The sequence below is a fragment of the Panicum virgatum genome, chromosome 9K (genome assembly GCF_016808335.1).
Source record: "Panicum virgatum strain AP13 chromosome 9K, P.virgatum_v5, whole genome shotgun sequence".
NCBI lineage: Eukaryota > Viridiplantae > Streptophyta > Magnoliopsida > Poales > Poaceae > Panicum > Panicum virgatum.
The window spans coordinates 20,367,142-20,374,173 of record NC_053144.1 but is presented as its reverse complement, the minus strand read 5'-3'; the positions used below and the strand labels follow the sequence as shown (position 1 = coordinate 20,374,173).

General features: G+C 47.1%; 1 long non-coding RNA gene across 1 annotated transcript; it reads right to left on the bottom strand.

The window, feature by feature from the left end:
- Positions 1–256: 256 nt before the first annotated feature.
- LOC120650673 lies at positions 257–1,327 on the bottom strand. The gene is made up of 2 exons (XR_005665771.1): positions 853–1,327; positions 257–710 (listed from the first exon to the last, which is right to left on the bottom strand). It is a non-coding gene; the product is annotated as an uncharacterized LOC120650673 (long non-coding RNA).
- Between the last annotated feature and the right edge of the window lie 5,705 nt (positions 1,328–7,032).

Here is a 7,032-nt window from a genome sequence, read left to right as displayed (position 1 = left end):
ATGTGACCATATGCCCACACAACTTAATTTGGCGCAACAAAAATATTCAAACCCATGACTGCCCACAACACGAAAGCTCCATGTCTGCATTAGATTTCATCATCCAAGCTTGACTTCGGCAGCAGTTCTATACTGAGAAGAGTATAACCTCAGTACCCCACCATATACCTTAAAAGGAGTGGGAAAAAACAAACCCAAAGAAACGTAAGGTGGATGTACCTACACTACAAAAGAGCAAACAAAGCATGTGCCTCGATTTTGTGGGTCCTATAAATCTCTATTCCTTGCCTATATGGCTGCATCTGAATTAAATAAGCACACATACATGATAGAAAATCTTAAGAGTCAAAATTATTTGGCCTATATTTCTCTTGCCACGGGACCATAAATACTTCCATGAGATGTTTAGTCTTATCCAAAGGTCATCATCCATGTGTTTTGCTCACTCCAAAACTTATAAAATGCTAAGAAAGACAAAATATACAAAAGACATGGACGTAACTGCCTACATGATTTGCGGCACAAACATTAATGCCCAGAGATCTAGCATCCAGAAGAATTACATGATTCAACAGGATTAGAGTTGCTTGATTGCATAGACGTACATGAGAGCAACACTTCTGAAAGTAGGTTAGATGCAGCACCACTTGATCATCTTGCAACCCACGTAAGTGCCTACTCTAATAGACCCATAATCAGTCCCACCAACACTGCATAACTCAAAGGACAGCAAAATTAGCTCCATCTTCCTCAATAACTTTGCCGATACCTTTCTTATGAGTTCAAAATTTTTATAGCTACAAACGTAAAAGGATGAAATAAACAGCTATTTCCAAATAGGATGCAATGTACCTCAGGATGCCGCCTCTTCCTTCCTTTTCAATTCCTAGGTCAATGGAGATAAATGTAAAGGAGTCAGAACAACATTTGGAGAAATAATTATGTACAAAGTATACAAAAAGATGCTATATGGATTCAAAGTTTCAAACACATGAGCCACGGAGGAAAGCCGAAACAGAAAATTTCCTGCTTTGACTCAAAATTCTCTGATATGTCAATAAAAAATTAACCAAAAAAAAACCAACACACAATACATATAAAGCAACATGTCTCTCTCAAATGAAATCTTTGAGTACTGTATGGAGAATGAGTGCTTCAGTCATCAATACAATTATACAAATCATATATAGAGCAAAACAAATCTCTCAAATGAAATATTTGAGTACTGTCTGGATAGGAATGCTTTGGCAATATAAGTATAATTTATAGTTCGATTTATTGATTGGATACAAAACACAGTGTTTAATAAAGCAGTGCATCAAGTAGCAGATACCTAGTGGTTTGATACTGTTGTTAGTAACTGCACTCTCGGCATTTTTCTAATGGCAGGCTTCCCTCCTCTTACTATTAAGCTCTGTTTTTTTTCTGCTAACAAGCTTGCATATATACACAGTGGTAACACCTATAACCAGCAAGACTAACCAAACAATTATAAAAATAATTCCAGACAAAATAGTACCAAGGTTGTTCTCCTGGATATTAGATCCTTCCGATTTGGTCACTTACAACGGTTGCAAGTGTTTGAGATGTCTCCAAGTGGGTGATGACCATCCATTGCAGGGGACCTACTATGTAATAAAAACATACCGATGCAATGATCTGCACAACAAAAACTAAATGAATAATACTACTACAGTAGTCCTATACCATAGAGCATTGCTCATGAACCACAAATAACACGTACGCTTGCATCAAGGTTCATGATTGCTTACAAGGCGAATTGAATCAAGAATAGACCGAGAAGAGGGGATCATCATAAAGAGGGAGACCAATGGAGAAAGAGCATCACCTTGAGTACGTAGGCAGCTCAGTCCTTCTGTTGCTGCACTCGCCACGTCAGGTGGCGTGGCTGACCTGATTGTTGAGACGGCAGCAATCAGTGGTGATGCGATCAGCAGAAGATCGGGACCCCAGACTGCACGTCGTCACCACACTGTGCTGCTGGACTGCTGGAGGGGATCCTCTCCGTCTGGGGCAACAGGCCACCCTCGCCGTGCCGTCGAGAAACCGTAGTCAGTCGTCACCATGCCGTGCTGCATGATGGGATACTCGTTGTAAAGCAGGTCGACATATGCCAGTTTCATCTTCTCCTGCGTGTTTCATATTACTTAATTATATATATAAATAACTAAATATAAATATTGATAGTACAATAATACCTACTGACTAATTGCAATACGATATAAAAATGCCAGCGAACCATAGATAGTACAACAAACTTTATGGTAGCATGAAATTCTAACAGTGTTCTGGTTTCTTGTGTTAGAAGCTCAATTCTAACTCTCATTGAGCTGAGAGGATGACAATGAACTTGGGGCAATTTTCTGGTTTTCTCATATTCACAAACTCAAAGCCATACCATCCAACGGGAGGGGAGGCAACACATTTATACACAGCTGCAGGGCAGCCAACACTGAGGCATATTCTACTCCTAGTCTAAGATGCCAAATGAAAGGACTACTCCTAGTCTAAGATGCCAAATGAAAGGACTAACTGTTGTCCTATCTAGATGCTAAAGCAGTCCAAGATGCTGTCCTCTAGGACAGCAATGGTGCTAGTGCATGCTGCAGAAAAATGAGATGCTGCAGCCCCACATGCTGCAGCCCCACACAGCCCCACAAAGACCACAAGTACAGAGACTTATTCCCTTCATTCTCCCCCTAAGTCTTGTGCATCGTCTTGTGGAAAGATTGGACCATCCCGGTCTTGGAGCAGAGCTCAAGGAACTTGATCCTCCCAAGGGGCTTGGTGAGCAGATCCGCAAGCTGATCCTTGGTGTTGATGTAGCTCGCCTTGATGGTTCCTTCCTCCAAGCAGCCTCGGATGAAGTGATACCTGACCCGGATGTGCTTGCTCCGTTCGTGGAAAACGGGGTTCTTCGCCAAGGCCAGAGCGGACTTGCTGTCCACTCTGAGCTCCACTGCTCCAGTGTCTCTGCCGAGTAGATCACCAAGCAGTCGAGCGAGCCAGAGCGCCTGAGTCGACGCGGTGGAGGCCGCTATGTACTCGGCCTCGCAGCTGGACAAGGCCACCACCTGCTGCTTGACCGACTGCCAGCTAACGAGGCACTTGCTGAGGAAGAAGAGGATCCCGCACGTGCTCTTGCTGGTGTCGATGTCGCCGGCGTGGTCGCTGTCGCTGTACCCGACGAAGTGTGCCGCTCCAGGGCACCTCGGGTAGTGGAGACCGTGGTCGAGAGTCCCCGCAACATAGCGGATGATCCTCTTCACGGCCTGCTGGTGCTCCATCGTCGGTCGCTGCATGAACCGACTAACGTAGCCGACGGAGAACGCCAAGTCCGGCCGTGTGTGGGCGAGGTAGCGAAGGCTCCCCACAAGGCGCCGGTACTGGGTGGCGTCCACCTCCTCCGTCGTGCTGTCACGGCTCAGCTTCAGCCTCTCCTCCATCGGAGTGAGAGCTGGGTTGCAGTCGGTGAGCCCAGCTAGCTCAACGACGCGCTTGGCATAGGCGGTCTGTCGAAGCGTGATCCCGGAGTCGTCCTGGTGCACCTCGATCCCCAGGTAGAAGGAGAGAGGCCCCAGGTCGCTCATCTGGAAGGTGGCCTTCATCTCTTCCTTGAATGCCGCCACCTCCGCATCCTTGGTGCCGGTGATCACCAAGTCGTCGACGTAGACACCCACCAGCAGGGCATTTGCTCCATTGCCCCGCCGGTAGATGGCCGCCTCGTGCGGGCTTTGCTCGAAGCCCATCCCCTTGAGCGTGGAGTCCAGCTTGGCGTTCCACGCCCTCGGGGCCTGCCGCAAGCCATAGAGGGCCTTGCGCAGGCGTAGCACCTTACCCTCCTTGCCGGGGATCGCAAACCCCGGCAGCTGGTGCACGTAGACCTCCTCCTTCAAGTCGCCGTTGAGAAATGCCGACTTGACGTCCATGTGATGGACACGCCAGCCCTCCTGGGCAGCTAGCGCAAGGAGTCGCACGGACTCCATCCGTGCCACGGGAGCGAAGGCATCGTCGAAGTCGACCCCCTCCTGCTGCACGAAACCTCGTGCCACCAGGCGAGCCTTGTGCTTGACGACGGTGCCGGCTTCATCCCTCTTCAGCTTGAACACCCACTTAAGGGTGATCGCGCGGTGACCACGAGGGAGGTCAGCAAGCTCCCAAGTGCGGTTCGTCTCAACCGCGTCCATCTCCGACTGCATCGCGGCACGCCATGCCGCGTGTCCCTCGGCCTCTGCGAAAGACCGAGGCTCGCCGTCGTCGCACGCGAGGTGCAACTGCGCCTCCAGGTCGTGAGGCACCAGTCCCGGCACCGGCTGATCACCGAGAAGGTCCTCCATCGTACGGTACCGCAACGGCTCGCCGTCGTAGTACGCGTCGACGCGCTCCTCGTCGTGAGAGAGCGGAGTAGCGAACTCCACCGGACTGTGCTCAGCACGAGCAAGTGTCGAAGTAGACGTGCCCGGAGGAGTGGCTATCGGTACTGGAGTGCGCGACGTCGCCGGCTGTGGTGGTGCAGCCGAGGAACTCGGCGCAGCCGGAGTCGTAGCTGAAGGGCGTGGTGCCGCCGGTGTGGCGGGCGTCGGAGTCGGTGGAGGCTCGGGGACCGGGGTAGGCACGCTCGGCGAAGAAGAGCTGCCTACTCCCCCAGCTCCCTCGAACTGGACGTACTCGACGGTGAAGTCGTCGTACGTCGGAGCCGAGCCGTCGTCCACCGCCTTGTCCCACGCCCATCCTCGCCCTTCGTCGAACACAACGTCGCGCGCCGTGCGCACACGCTGTGTCTCCGGGTCGAGAATGCGGTAGGCCTTCGAACCCTCCGCGTAGCCGATGAACACTCCCGGAGTGCTCCTGTCGTCGAGCTTGCCGATGTGGCCAAGCTCCTTGGCGAACGCGAGGCAGCCGAAGACCCGCAGGTGGGAGACCCCCGGCTTACGCCCATGCCAAGCCTCATACGGCGTCATGCCGTCGAGTGCCTTGGTGGGCGAGCGGTTGAGGATGTAGACGGCCGTCACCACCGCCTCTCCCCAGAAGACAGCCGGCATCCCCCTCTGCTTAAGGAGGGCCCGGGCCATCCCCACAACCGTCTGGAGAAAAATTCTGATGCTTTCAACAGATCTAATTGCAGTATGATATAAAAAAAGGCCAGCGAACCATAGATAGTATAACAAACTTTATGGAAGCACGAGCTCCTAACATCTTAGAGAAGAAGCTGATGGTCTGAACAGATTAGGATCCTAGGCTTTTTGCCTAAAAACGGGTTTTAGAATTTCTCTGCAAGCTAGAGCATGAACAATTGGTTTTGCTTAAAAAATGGGTTTTAGAACTTCCCTGCAAGCTAGAGCATCAACAATAGGACATGGAGTTATATATCATTAGATTTGAAGTGTAGTATCTGCACATAAATACAGCATACACACACATACACATTGGTGGACCAGGCAAGCATCCATTCCTTTGACACAGAGTTCTACCCACATGTACTTATGAAGTTCTATTCAGATATCCCATTAATAAAAAAATCACAATAAATAGCCCATCACACATCACTCTATTAGCACATAAACTGCAACACTCGCATGAACAAGGACCAAATACTTTTCTATTAGATGTTGAATAATGCAGCTTCATAGCAATGACAAAAGAGATAGGACATTTTTAAGTCGTGTGATCATGGGTTTTGTGGAAACAGCTTCTCATACAGATTTCAACCAACAGGATGATGCATGGTTGCAATTGAGCTACCAGCCTACCAATTTTTTAGTAATTAGAATAACTGAGGCGTCATTCTCTCTTCCAAAGTAGCAAGCAGAGAACCAAAGCAAAAAAGTTTGTCATTTTGCACTGGTAATTCAGTGCCATATGCCATGATCCAGGAATAGTCCAAAGTTAATGCCTTCTTGCAGGAAAAAAATATATCATCCTATATTTGCACAGACATAAAAATGAGATGACATATCAACTTATGATCCCATTTATTGTCATAAACCAAGAGGCCTAGGATTCAGATTTCTTTATCTATGATTTAAATAAATCAACCTCATTTCTTTATGTTTCCAAATCATCAAAATGCACAAAACTTGAACCAAATCAATGATAATTACCAGGTAATTAGATCACATGAGAGAGGAAGGGCAAAGCAGAGGTGGATCTTACTTAAAGGTGAAAGGTATCCATCACTTTCTTTGTTGCTTTGGCAAAACACACCAAGGCATCAATGTCCTAATCTGTTAATACCTTCATTGTTTCCTTGTATCCCTGATGTTTGCTTGATAAAAAAGAAGATAGGAAATAAAAAAAGAAGATGGGAAAGAGCTATTACAAAGATTAATTAAATTGGACACCAATGCAAGTTGAATACCAAGTCAAGCTGAAACAACAAGCAGAAATCGTAAGTGGAACTGCGTGGCCTTTAGGTATGCCAGGAACTGTTGCAGCAAACCAGATGCAAACTTCTCCTTCCGTGATCCATTAACTACAAGAGCCAAACTGAGCCTGAAAATAATACCAGGACAAGTTCTGTGAGACATCTTGGATAGAAAAGTAAGTAAATTCCATAGAACCTTAAAGAAAACCAAGAATTTGCTAATGGAATAGGCAGATCAACTGCTACAGTTATAGGGAGACGACCAATCGCAACAAAACAATAGTAAAGAAAAAAATCATTTGCTCAGTCAAATTGGATCAAGATTATACAACTCTCTTCAGTCCTGACATGCACAAAACCATCTTAGGGACAAAGCAAGAACATATAATCATCTTAATTCTTTTCAAAAAAAAAATAATCATCTTAAGGCTGACATGCTCTGCTCATATCCCAAAATTGAAGAAAGATAAAAAAAGTAAAATGCAGCAAGATGGCCTCAATCCTTCAGTTTTAAAATTCTGTGCCATCTAATAATTAAGGTCAAATCAAGTAATCAACACCCTAGGTCCTTCAAATTTGTACGATAGCAAAATATCCTATATGGACAAAAATCATGGCATAGCTCTAGGCTCCATCTTTGTTTCTAG